The sequence below is a fragment of the Dermacentor silvarum genome, chromosome 2 (assembly GCF_013339745.2).
Source record: "Dermacentor silvarum isolate Dsil-2018 chromosome 2, BIME_Dsil_1.4, whole genome shotgun sequence".
Lineage (NCBI taxonomy): Eukaryota > Metazoa > Arthropoda > Arachnida > Ixodida > Ixodidae > Dermacentor > Dermacentor silvarum.
This window is the reverse complement of record NC_051155.1, coordinates 165,785,098-165,799,269: the sequence shown is the minus strand read 5'-3', so window position 1 is coordinate 165,799,269 and position 14,172 is coordinate 165,785,098. Positions and strand designations below refer to the sequence as shown.

General features: G+C 46.1%; 1 long non-coding RNA gene across 1 annotated transcript; it reads left to right on the top strand.

Annotated features, from left to right (window-relative positions):
- Positions 1-4,296: 4,296 nt before the first annotated feature.
- Positions 4,297-7,872, top strand: LOC125943206 (uncharacterized). Its single transcript, XR_007465645.1, has 3 exons — positions 4,297-4,832; positions 5,835-5,972; positions 7,775-7,872. It is a non-coding gene; the product is annotated as an uncharacterized LOC125943206 (long non-coding RNA).
- Positions 7,873-14,172: the final 6,300 nt, after the last annotated feature.

Here is a 14,172-nt window from a genome sequence, read left to right as displayed (position 1 = left end):
TTTGTAGGCCTAAAAAAGAAACATACCGTTTTTGTTACTGCGCCATTTGTTAAGACAGGCCATGCCGAGACAACTAGATTGCAAATATTTGTCAGCTACAAAATGTTTAAATATCTTCATCGCCAGGCCCGAACACTGCAGGTAATGCTTTGCACGCTCCTTCTTTATACTTGTCCTTTAGAGAATATGCTTCACGAAGCTGACATGTGTGTGTAACTTTTGGGAAAGCATGGCGTAAACGTTGAATGCATTATATTCCGTAGAAAATGCATCACTATAGTGCCGGAAGAAAATTAATGCAGATGTACTTTATAAAGAGCCCTTAGCCTATACATAGGTTTGAGTGTTCTCGCTGCAAATACGATGTTTTTTTTTACCTTTATTGCAGCAAAGTATTTTTTGCTGGCTACAAAAACTTCAAAAACGCTTGCACGTATCAAAATAGTCGAAGTTTTGCCCAAAGGTGAACCATCGGTTCTGATAGCAAATTATTAGACAGCTACGCTAAACAAAGATAGAAGTTTTATCGGCCGTATAAACTCGTAAGCACTCGCTTACTAACTAAATTACCAAACATGGTGTCACGCGCACACAGGCAAGCATGAACACATCTCACTCGATGATCGCGGGCACGAGCTGTCAAATTGCTGGCGTGAGGAAGAGCGGCAGCATCAGGGTGCCAATTGCCCTTAGTGCTGGCTCTCTCTTAACTATGAGCTTAGCGGTGACAACACAGCTCGCACGAAGCCATCAGCACTCGGCAAACCTGGACTCGGTACCCACCGCAGATCGCTCTTGAGAAAGCGTCCGCTCGGCCGCGCTGAGCCGCGCAATTCGCAGCGGTCACTGGAGTAGCACCCCCTTCCCCCCTTACTGTGCCTCGCGCGCGATGAAAAATGGCGCGCTTCTTCTCCGCCTTCCTTCTTTGCGCACGAAAGATCTAGCCACCATTCTTTCGGCTCATCCTCGCCCGTTTTCATTCGCACTCTCAGCATACGGTGCGCGGCCGCGATGTTATTGCACTTGGGCTTTATACAGAACATCACAGCAGCGCCGACGCCGACGATGACAACGGAAGTGTGCCTGGAGTGTCCATACAATTTCTATCGCAATAACATAAAATAAGAAAAAAAAATTCCAACGAAAATGTGACCGACCAAATTGTTCAAGAGAATTTTAATGCAAGATCCTGACAGTCATCGGAGGAGATGCAGCCAGTATGTTGAATGCTGCAACCACCATTTAACCATGCACATGCTGAATGCTTTAGTCTTGTATGCCTACATCCATCATAAAATATCAATAATATTGTAATGCGGCGAGAAAAAGAGGTTGAAGAAGAAGAGGGCGACGATGGTCCTTGGGGAAAGTGGCAGCATTTCAACGAGTTTCTTCCCGATCGATCATCTCTGCAGCCTTCATGTGTAAATAAACACAGATCATCTGTAACAGTCTTGGGGAGGTGCGGGAGTTGATGCGTTGCTATTGCACGGCCAGCGCCGTGCTTTGGACCGTGCGGAGGAAGAGGAACTGAGCAAATTAAAGAGGCCGGAGAGCGCCTAGGTCCCAATTCGAGCCTGGTGAACTTGGACGTGCTGGTCACACGTCCCGCAGGGCCAGATACGTTGGGTGCCCAGCGGCTGCCGCAGCAAACCCATTTCCGGCACTCCTCCAGACACCAACGTCAGGCCTGGCGGCGCCTGCCGCGGCAGCAGCAGCGAGCATCCAGCAGTCGATTCCAGGTGTCCAAGCCCTCCGCGATAATCCAGCTGCGACTGCAGAACAGCTGCTTCCCGCCGGCACCTGTGGCCCCAACGATGATGATGCTCCTGGCGCATCCGGCCGCCACTGCCATCCTGGTTGCCCAGCAGGCTTTGCACCCACATAGTGGGTACGTTGGCCAGCTTGCTGGTGCAACTGCAGTGGGCCAGCAGAATTCCTTTGTCTGAATGAATCCACCGGATTAGGCAGGGGTTCTGTTACGTACTAGCACCGCAGAAAAAAAAGAAGCGCAAGAGTCGGGCCCGCCGCCGCCTTGCCCGGCAGTGTCTCTTCTTTGCTTAAAAAAAGACCTTACTCCTACTCTGTAAAGTGCTGGCTTCGTGAGCGAAAGACATTGGTTCTTGGCCTCGTCGTAAGCAAGGATGGAGTCCGACCGGACCCATGGAAGATTGAGACAGTCAGCGCCTCCATGGCAGTCAGCGCTAGTCGGTCGAAAGCTCCGCAGTTTTCTTGGATTATGCTCGTATTTGCACCGTTTTGTTCCGAGATTCGCTGACAATGAGCATTCACTGACGCCTCTGTTGCAAAAAGATGTACACTTGCTATTGGACACCAGAATGTGAGTTGTAGTTCTGTCAACTCAAGTTCCTACTTACGTCGGACCCTAACCTGCGTCACTTCGACCCTTCTTCACCCACCGAAATCCATACTGACGCCAGTGGGACAGGCATCGGAGCAGCGATCGTACAACAATACAGTGACGCAGAACGCGTTCTTGCTTATGCCAGTCGTCTCAGAAATTCTGAGCGAAATTACACTGTCACGCAGCCAGAATATCTCGTGGCTGTTTTTGGTGTTAAGAAATTTCGTTGTTATATTTATGGTCACCCATTTAATATAATCACCGAGCACCATTATTTATGCTGGCTTGCAAGTCTTCGAGATCCGTCTGGTTGTCAGGCACGATGTGCTTTATGGCTTCATGAATATGATCTTGTGGTAACCTACCGGAATGGCCGGCATGATGCTGACGCTGATTGCATCTCTCGCCTACCATCGGCAACGACACACTCACATGAGGACACCTGCTATAACTGTGTGGCTGCTATTGCTAATTATTTGCCGATGTTACCACTTTCGAGTAGAACAGCGTAAAGACATAAGCTTGGAACCTCTTTTTTTCGCGGCCACCCGTAGGTAGTGATCGGTTTTCTATACATGACGGCCTGCTTTAAAAAAACAAAACAAAAAAATGTCACAGTTTCGCCCTAAGGGCGAAGCAATGAATGCGATAGCAACACAGCAATGTCATACGAAGTAAGGTGAGCGGCTTTGGTAGCAATATGAATTGTAGTAAACATGAGCTGATTAGTAAGCAGGTGTGCTGCGGCGTAACCCAGCTAGCACAAAAGAGATATAATCATTCTTATTCATGGATATTTCGCTTTGACCGTCAAAAATCTAGATTGAAGAAGTCAACATCGAGAAGGATTCAATTGGGATGGAAAAATCTTGCTATAAGGCGGATTTTAGAAGACGTTTAAAATCGCTTGTTCTAGCAGCCTACAATTATTGATTTTTTGTTGTTGTTTTCTTTGTTCTGCTTTTTGGCGGGAAAAACGGACGTTGGTTTTTGTTTTTGCTTCGCCCTGTTAGAAGAGAGTGCAATCAACCCAGGCGCGGGTGTTTGCATTGTGGTGAGTGAGCACTGAAGGGGCAGCTGCTTGCTCTTTATGCTCATAATGAAGTCCACAATAAAGAAGAAAAGTTACGCTGACCTTTCAGACCGTCAGAAGAGGCGTAGAGTTAATGACGAACCGATATCTGCCAGTCCTGTTGCCACGAGTACCGTCCAATAAGTATCATGGTAGGTTAATGAAAGTAGTAACCATGCTTCTAGTGAAGTATCCTCGCCACATGAGGATGCTCAATCCAAGGACAGTTTTCACGAAAGTGACCTTGCCTTGAAAGGAGAAAATGAAGAAGCACATACGCAAGACATTTCTAGAGAATATTTTGTTCCACAAAACGACCCTCCTATGAGCGCGGGCATCGAAAATGGAGGTTCTTCGGACTATGCATCATCATCTGCAGAAAATCAGGCAAGTCTTTGTCCACGTAAATGTGTGGAATTTCAAAGATGGCTTGCATCATGGGTTACAAGTCACCGAATTCCGCTTGTCGCAGTTTCTGAACTTCTCCGGAAACTAAGCACCACTTTCGACGTTGATTTTGTCATCGACGCGAGGACATTGTTGAACAGTCCTCGATACACTTCAACGCGATCTGTCCCTCCTGGCGAATATTGCCATTTTCTTTGAAGGAAAATTTAGAACGCATGATTGCTGTGTTCCTGAGTGGCTGTCGAGGGTAGATCCCTTGACAACGCTCAGAGAATTTTAAATGACAATGTCAGCCAAGTTGGACTGACGGTTCAAACTGTAAAATGTTTGATATTGTTTGTCGCAGTTTTCGTTTTGTCTGTTTGGTTAACCTGTTTTACTTTGACCGAAAGGAAGAAAAAGACACCGTAGTCTAGTTGCTAGAGAACCGGCTGCTGTGACCCACGGCAGAGGTTCGATTCCATTATAGGTTGCACATCACTTTTTTGTATTATAAAGCGAGTTAGGAACCTACCTACCTACCGCAAAGTGCCAAGAATGAGGCATTAAAAAGTTCGACTTTTGTTATTTCAAATTATCTTTGTAAGGTGGCGCTAGCATTATGGTAGCAGCCGCATTTTGTATTTTCTTAGTTAAATTAGCTAGCATTTCTGTGCTTCAGGTACCGAGTACGAAGCCACACTGAGTATTTTTCTGCATTGCAGCAGCGTGTGTCGCAAGAGGATGCAGCGCCGCGACGTATCATAGCGGCTACCTGACAAAGCGAGGAGTGGCGCGACGGCTCATCGGCGTCATCGCTTGCGCCGACGCAGTCTGAGCAGCCAAGCGGACTGCGCTCTCCGCGCAGCTTCCCTCCAGATTGCGTAACTTTTGAACCCGCCGTTACATTGACCGTTATTTTTGTCAGGACCAGCCGTTAAGTTCCTGACGCGTATTCGTTCATGAACTGCGGAGCGCCAGACTGCCTTCCACATCTTCTTTGCTCACGTAAGTAGTCACTGCCACTTTGACACCTGTCGTGTTTAATTATTTACGGTTTTCAGGCGGGAGTTTTAGGTGGAAGTTTTAGGCGGTAATGAAGTTTTTCAATGAAAGCGCCTTGATTTTAACTGCAATCTCTAATATTGTTTAAGAGGCATGTTTACGTCTGCGTACGTTTCTTTTATTGTATGCGTATTCAGGTTTGCCAAAGCTGTCTAAAATTACCTCTGCGACGTTTCGTTGACCATTGATCGTTAGGAAGACGATGACATTCCCGTTTGGCGCAGAATGATTAGACGTGCTACGATCTTCGCGTAGCCACAGCATTCTTCCGTCAACGCTCTTGTGCGAGATCACTCGTGTGTTTTTCCGAGCGTGAAAGGTGCCCGCGAATACACGCAAAACTGCCGAACGACCTGGCCGCTCGAGGCAGTTTGCGTGTATTGGCAGGCACCTTTCACACTTGTAAAAACACTTTATGTAGCTCATATTGAGAAACAGAAAGCGGTATCAGGGGTTTCTCATGTTGCTTTACAATCTTCTCATTGACACTTTTGATCTAACTATAGTAATTGAGAAGTTAATTAATTAGAACTAATTATCTAACTAGGCGGAATGCAAAAAATAATCTGAGTATCTCCAACATTACCTTGGTTCTGTCCTGGTACGTGGCACTTGCATATTTTTAAAGTTTGGCTAAAGTTAAATGAAACACCCTGCATGTAGTGCACTGTTGCCTTGTTTTTTGTAACATAATCCGACAGTGTAGCTATTTACAGCATCTTTTTTTAGGATACCTAACATTTTTTGGCTTCAGTCATGCAACAAATAAATTTTGAGGTCGCACTGGCGTTTTCTTTTTGCAAGTCTGTGCAGTAACAAAATTCTGTTAAAAAAAGAAAAATTCCAATATACAGTTGTAATAGGCACTGCTGTTACATTATAAACATAGATACTCCGAGTTTATCAGCATAACAATAAAGAGTTTTTTTGTAACTTACTATGCAGGCACATACCTACGTGCAAGAGAGAAGGCGCGTGAGGGTGAAGACACCGATCATGTACCCTCTACAGGTGCCAAACGGGCAGACGAAAACGCCGCCGCCCAAAGGGCCACCACGAAACTCCTGAACTCCAAGAACCCAGGTAACTGTTATTTCATATTAAAGTCGTACGAATTAAATTTTCAGCGTGATACATATACAGTCGTATCTCGATAATTCGAACTCGAAGGAGCCCGAAAGTTTGTTCTAATTAAAGGAAAGACTTATTTCTGAAGTATTCGAGCACCACAGCACGACGTACGAATGCAGTCGTTAGATATCACGGCGCGCAAGCAGATGGCGAGTAGGGGCCACGAGACTGCCCACGTCGAGCAACGCTCGCAGAAAACGATGCTGTAGGGAGCGGGCGGCGCCAGCACGGCGGCGCCAGGCGCGCGCGGACACGTCAAAGGTGAGGGAGGAGGGCGTCAGGGAAGTGGATTTGGCTGAGCAGAGGTGACCCCGTCGCTTCGGTGGCTCCCCTCACTCTCCCTCTCAACTCCCTCGTAGCTCCCCCACCTTCGACTGTCTCCGTGCGCGCCCGCCGCCAGCCCGGCGCCAGCTTAACCCTCTCCCTTTCTTTTCCTGCCGTTGAAGCGAGCGTTGGTCGGTTGTGAGCAGTTTCGTTGGCGGGACTGGGCCTCCGTCGTAGCTCCTCTGCGTCGCAGCCGCAGCGTTGAGACATCGACTCGAACACGCGTGTTACGGCGCGACGACGTAACGGCGACCATGCCATTTAAGAGAGAGAAATTTACGCCGCGGTTCTTTTTCTTTTATTGCGATAGAAATTATATGGGCACTCCAAGCGCATTTTTGCCGCCGTCGTCGTCGCCTTGATAATCCGTATAAAGTGCAACGGCGATGAAATCGTCGCCGCGCGCCATGTGGGTTTTAGTGTGTGGGCTCATTTCGGTGTAAGCAATAAATTGCATATGCAAGCACTCTAGATCATAATTGATATATAAACTGCACGAGCTTAACCTTTAACCCATTGCGTAACTATAATTATGTCACCAAGGTCAAAGTTAGTGAAACTGGGTGGAAAATTACGGCTTATGTTCCCACCTTGTGTGTGGATGACTCACTGTTTTTGTAAAAAAAATTCTTTACAAGTGCTTGGCAATGTTATTGTGTGGAGGTTTTCAAACAGGCAAGTCATAGGCGTGCAACATTTTAATGGTTTAATTACAGCAACTGAAGTTCTTACTGTATATGCTTGAAGCAGCCGTTCTGCAAATAGTCGCTGTTACTTAAGGTTGCACTCGTCTGCTGTCTTTTATTTTTTAAGGAATCGCAATATATTTGCTCAATTTGAAGTATGCGATGTGTTTGATAGACTGGTGTTTAGGTATATGCTCAAGCCTGCGCCATTTCTGAGTTGGCTATGTCATCTGTGGCAAATAAAATTGCGGTGGTGTAACAATGCTGTCACACTGAAGCTGTGCCTTTGCAGAGCCACACTTACCTCTTTTCTCGTACAACATTATCAGAAATGCATTATCTATTCCTTTCTTTGAATGCTAATTGGCACCTACTTCGCACGTGTTTAGGAGGCTGCTGTCATCTACCAGTCGCCAACTAGTCAAGACAACAGCCTCCTGAAAGCTAGCAAAATAGCCGACACTTACACTGGTTGGCGATTGTACATGCAACACCTTCAGTTAGATGTAAAGTATGTCTTCAAGGCAACAGAAGGGAATTTCACTTGTGATCGGTTAATGTTAGAACCATGTTAATAAAGGTGGAATGCTCGAAAACTTTGTGCTTGGACCAATATATTGTAGTGCTGCCCATTGCCAAGATATATTGCAGTGCTTATTGCCAATGCATTGAAAAACTATACGTTCACTAAGAAAAGTGTGCTTCAATTAATATACGTTTTACATATGCCTAATGTTTTTGCAGTAAGAAGACCTGCTGAATTAAGGAGCTACAGCCCAGCAGCCTGTTCGAAACCAGGTTTATCAAGGTCGATACCTGTAATGGACGTTACCCGGAGGCACTCATATTTAATGTTGATTGCTAGCTTGTCTAGTCGTGTTTACTTTTTGCAATAAAAAATGTTATTGCTGTATATGTTTCGTGTATTGCACAAGCGCAAACCTGCATGCCGCCGGCCGGCGAAACGCCGCAGGGGCATGGGGAGAGGGAAGGAAAGGGAGACGAGGGGGGCGCTAGAGGGGAGGGTGAAAAAAAACGGATGTCAAAATCCTGATTGTAGCAGGATTCAATCTGTATTTTTTAAATGCTTCTAATGGTCTTACAAAATCCCATTTCAAGACAGGATTTTTCGAAACTACTTTAAGCAGGATTCTAGAACTTCTTGCAATAGTCATATCCGCCGGACATTAGCAACGATATACGACCGTTTTTCACCTTCTAAACGGACTGCACGGATTTTTTAGTGCGTCTTTCAGACGTTCATTTAGTCTTGGCGAATCGGTATGGAAGCAGTTTTCTATCGCTTTTGTGCTAGCTGGGATTGTCCTATTCAGCAACAATGGGGACAAATTACAGCAAACGATTGAGGACCTTAACCGATAAAGTGTAAGAGCGGGGTTGAAGATTATTGTGCAAAAAACAATGTTCAATAGCCTGTCAAGAGAACAAGAATTCAGGATCGCAAGTCAGCCTCTAGAGCCTGTAAAGGAGTACGTTTATCTAGGTCAATTACTCACAGGGGACCCTGGTCATGAGAAAAAAAAAGTTTACAGAAAAATAAAATTGGGTTGGAGTGCATACGGCAGGCATAGCCAAATGCTGACTGGGAGCTTACCATTGTCGTTGAAAAGAAAAGTGTACAATCATTGCATTCTAGCGGTGCCAACATATGGGGCAGAAACTTGGATGTTAACAAAGAAGCTCGAGAACAAATTGAGGACCGCACAAAGAGCAATGGAACGAAAAATGTTAGGCCTAACGTTAAGAGACAGGAGTAGAGCGGTGTGGATCAGAGAACAAACGGGGATAGCCGATATTTAAGTTGACATTAAGATGGGAAAATGGAGCGGGGCAGGCCATGTAATGCGTAAGATGGATAAGCGGTGGACCATTAGAGTTACAGAATAGATACCGAGAGAAGGAAAGCGCAGTCGAGGACGGTTGAAAACTTGGAGGGGTGATGAAGTTAGGAAATTTGCAGGCGCAAGTTGGAATCAGCTAGCGGAAGACAGGGGTAATTGGAGATTCCAGGGAGAGGCCTTCGTCCTGCAATGGACATAAATATAGGCTGATGATGATGAAACGGAAGCATCAATGTTGCGTCCAGGGAACCGGCAGCTGCTTTGAGTGGCTACCAGACGCAAACACACCACATTGACAGATCGTTCGTTTGAAGCTTTACCATCGTTTGTTGGGCGGTAAAAAGACGATCTACGAGTATTTTCGGAAACCGGAGCAAAAAAATGTCACAGTTTCGCCCTAAGGGCGAAGCAATAAATGCGATAGCAACACAGCAATGTCATACGAAGTAAGGTGAGCGGCTTTGGTAGCAATATGAATTGTAGTAAACATGAGCTGATTAAGTAAGCAGGTGTGCTGCGGCGTAAGGAGACCGACATGAAGAGAGACTCGATGACCACGAGAAGGCGCGTGTGAAACGGTGGTGTTGATGAGCAGCGCTTTCCGTGGGCAGCGCGTGCGAAGGGACACACCTGTAGCGCTGCACTGCCGATCCGGGCAGCATTGCATGTGTGGCGTGCGTTGGAAAATGTGGCCCGACTATTACTAACTGAATGAACAAGCGTGGTTTGAGCGCGCACAAACAAACATGAATAGATCACACTGAATGACTGCAGGCAACGACTGTCAAACTCTGGCAGCAAGCGGATACGCCGCAGCGGCAAGGTACGTGCGGTCTATCGCTTCAACGGAAACTGAGCGGCGAATGCACGGCGCATAAAGGTCAGAGCCGTGTGGAGATAAGAGACGGTGCGGACGAGCGACGAGCGCGGTTGTTGGCAGCGTAGAAGTGCGTCCCCCCCCCCCCCGCGCTCCCTCCGGCGCTGGCTTCCCGCTTCCTTGCTTGCGCGTGGGAGATTGAGTGCGTTCGCTCTCCGTGATAGCGCGCATCCCCGCACGCTTCCGCTCGGGCATACGGCACGCGGCGAAGATTTTATCTATAGGGAACCTCACGGCGACGGCGACGACGACGGCAACGCCGACGGCAGAAATCAGGTTGAAGTGCCCATATAATTGCTATCGCAATAAAAACAGTTCAAGATCGAGCTTCATATTCCCCAACTTCTCTCACGCTGTAAAAACTGCGTCAATGACCTCACTGTGGGTTGTCACTGACATCGCAGCTTTTATTTTACACAGGGAAGCTGTATACCTCTAGTTGGTCAGAAAATTTCGTGGCGTTAACACAAAACGCCATACCCCATGCCAGCTGAGCGATAGCTTCGCCGAGCTGGGGGAGAGAGAGCTGAGAGAGAGTGAAAGCAGAGTATAAAAATGATAAGTGGTTCTTGAGGGAAAGGGAAAGGTTGGCGCTATCTTCTGCAGCCCTTGAGGGAGCACGGCTCAGCGCCAAGTATAAAAATAGCATCGCGCAGCATAGCGATTGCGAGAGAGAGGAGGAGTGCGGTATGTAGTAGTGGGGCGCGTAGACCTGCTGTAGACGCCGATCGCGTTTATGGGCGTTCGCGCCGAACGCGCCTGGTGTCCGTTGACTGCAGCCGATGCCTCTGGGGGGGGTTGCGACATCGACGACACAGGCGCTCTTTTTGCTGCCCGTTTCGGTTTCAAGGAGCCTGCCAATGGGAACTAATTGTTCGCGTAGCTCCCACATGAACTTCGCTATTTAAAATTTGTTCGTTGAGATAGGTAGCGTCGAGGATGGGCCCCAAATTACTCATTTTCTGTAGCCACCTATTGTTGATAATTAAAAAGTTAATTATCAGAACTTCGCTAATTAGGCACTTAAGTGCGGAAATTGCTCTGTATCTAGAGGCCGCCAATCCGTACACTCGAATGCTAAACATAACGTGATCGAGGTATCTATCTTGCTCATTTTAAAAATTTGGTGCAGCTAAAAAAAACACCCTATATATATATATATATATATACTTGGTGACGTCACCACACTGTTATATATAAAAGGGAGACCCATCTAAAAACTCATTCATTTCCTTTTAAGACCACCATGGGTAGACCATGGAAATTAATGACACCAGAAGAACAGAGTAATACAATGCTCGACCATGTGTGGTGTTTGATACAGCTTCATCCTCACGATTTGTTTATTTAAGGGTGCATCGGAGGGCCTGTTAGAAACAATCATTAACGTTAGCTTTAACCACTTGAAGCCTGATGTTCAAGCGGCGCAGCCCGCTACTTGAAAATTTTCAAGCTGGCGTCGCTGCTGGGCTCTCACATTCATATCGTCGTGTGGTACACGCCAGCCACCCCCTTGACTTGGCCTCTAAGTAAAAGTGGAATATAATCCCTGTTTCAAAAACATACGTCACACAGCAATAATTTCCGAGCACAGAATTTGTACCTACGATATTTTAAGAATCTTCATTACAACCTTCTGTTGCTCCGCAGGAGTTTACCAGAGGCACAGTAATAGGCCTGTGGGACTCCACGCCGTCAGAATTCTCGGCTGGGGCACTGAAAACGGCGTTCCCTATTGGCTCGTCGCAAACTCCTGGAATCAGGACTGGGGTGACAAAGGTGAGTGTCGCGACAAACACGACTTCTTAGCTTAAGTCAAGATAAGCGCTGGCAGATGGAAGCACAATATGTGATAAAAATTGGATGAACCGGGTAAACTGCCTGAGACATTTTGATCTTTGTCAAAGGCAGCCTTGTCATCCTTAGCGTGTTGATGAACCCAATCGTACTATCGCTAAGAGTGACAAGAACCGACGTTGACAAAGATAGGTCCTCGTATCAAAACGTTGGCCAGTCTGTCTGAGGAGTTTTACCGTGGTTCGTCCAACATTCATCTCCTTGTTAAGGCCGCATTACATGGGCTGAAAAACAGGGCTGAAGCTATTACTTGTGTTATGCGTACCATAATTACACATTCAGTTTGGCGGAAAACTTGGGTAAATATTTCTTAGCTGCGCACAAAAGTGCGCTTAGACAATCGTTTTTAAAATGCTCAAGTATGGTAGAGAGTAGGTGCGGTTCAACTCGACCGCAGTTAGTACGCGTATGAAACTAAAGGGTAAGAGAGCGCTTTCTTAAAGCACAACCTACAACTGTGACCTCTCGGTACACATGCATGTACACACCAGAAAGAACATAGGGCACATGTCTTGCACCTTTGCTTCGTAGCGAGTGGTAAACTCTGATATATGGATGGCTCCTACACGCGCATTTATGATTATTTCTTTGCTTGCACGCCCGTTGCAACTATACAGAAACCATAACCTACGGCTTATGATTTCATGCTAACAGTTCATGAGGGTTGCACCGAAGTGTTCTAATTGAAGGCTTCTGGATAGGTTATTACAAACGTATCCGTTAATATGAACGTTAATACAAGCGTTAGATGATTATAAACGAGGGGGGGTGGCACTTTAGCAAGACCTTTGCTCAAACTACGATCCTTATATGCTGCGTTCAACGATATATGTTATTTCCACACTATCAGCCGCCTAAGCCAGGCGCAGGCGCGTAGTATACAAGAACTCTTCAGAATACCGTAGATGATACCAGACGGTATATAGCTAATCGTCGTGTTTCCATTTTTCCCGCAGGCTACTTCAAGATTCGCCGTGGTAACGATGAATGTGGCATCGATGACTACATCAGCGCTGGTATTCCCAAGGAATCCAGCGCATATATGGACGTCAGAATGTGGACTGGAGATAAAAACCTGGCTTGATTTTTTGCCCCATAAACGGTTATTTTGGTATGGAGTAATTGGCAATTATGTGATAAGAGCTCATTTCTGTGAGACACACAACGCACCTTCGATTTCGTTGATGCCCAAACACATTAACCTTCACATTTATCGGACGCACGACGATCTATCTAATCGGACTTTTATCTTTTCTCGTTGCAAATGATATCGCTCAGAATGTTAGTCATTCCTAACGTGTACTTGTTGCAATTGCTAGAACATTCATTTTCATTTTCGTGCAAAAGCTTTTTGAAATGATAAGATATGGGTATCACCATAATATTGATTTCTGTTTTGCTCAAAATCCTAAATTCCGCTAAATACGCTGTAATTAAGCAACCGGAAACATTTCCTTACAATGTTCACTGCCGCAGCGAGCTCACCGAAATTCGATGACGAAGGAAAATCTTGGTTAACTGATACGACCGGCCTTGTTTTGAATACAGATTACAGCGAGCATGGTTCATTGATACGACACACCTATTCTTAGAGGCGGCGTCTATAGTCATGTAACAAAGGCACACCGGGGAATAACAAAGATAACATTTAATTGTCTTCCGCTACGGAAGGCGGAAAACCCTCATACTTCTACCGGTGGGCGTTTGCTGCTAAAATGCTCTTGAAAGCTCATATGCTCATCCCTAACTCGAAAGCTATTTACATGGCCAGCACCGCGGACAATATGTTCCTATTTGACTTAATTATCAGTCGCTCCACCAGAACAAAACATATGCAGATACCCACACAATTGCTGGCGTGTTTCGACTTCGTGCTTTGGTACTGCCGACAAGCAAACAGATAAGCCGTATGCGAGCACTCCAGCAGGTATACGTCGAGAAGTTGAGCCTTCGCTATTCCACTGAGATGCGACATGCTTACCAGCAATGCTGGTGGATTTTTTCATGAATCCCTCCTTAGATTATATACAGCGCTTTGCGAAGGTTTCCTTTGATATAACCTTCCTGGCCTGTATGGCATCTCCCAAAGGTACATAAATAGCCACATTATTCCATTTACCGCTTTCCCCAGCACAGGGTAGCCAGCCGGTACTTACACTGGCTAAGCTCCTTGTCTTTCCTTCCCTTTCTGCCTCTATATTTCAAGGAATGCAAGTGCGAGTGTTATTGGTATGCCTTGGTCTCCCGAGGAACTTATCAACAATGTACACACTAACGGACAAATTTTACAAAACACACAAATTTTACAAAACGCAGCAATCAAATCACTTTCTTTTTCGATATGCTGCCAGAGTCACCGAACCCTCTTTGCTGACACATATCTTTCTGAAGTCATCGCACTACTCCCACCTGACTACCGGAGTTTTTCTGCCCCTTAACTGAGTCATTGGAAGTTCTCTACTTGGTTTATCATTACAATCATGCCAAGAATTACCTGCAAACAAAGATCTCCTGGGCCAACATTGAGTTATATTACGCTCTAACAC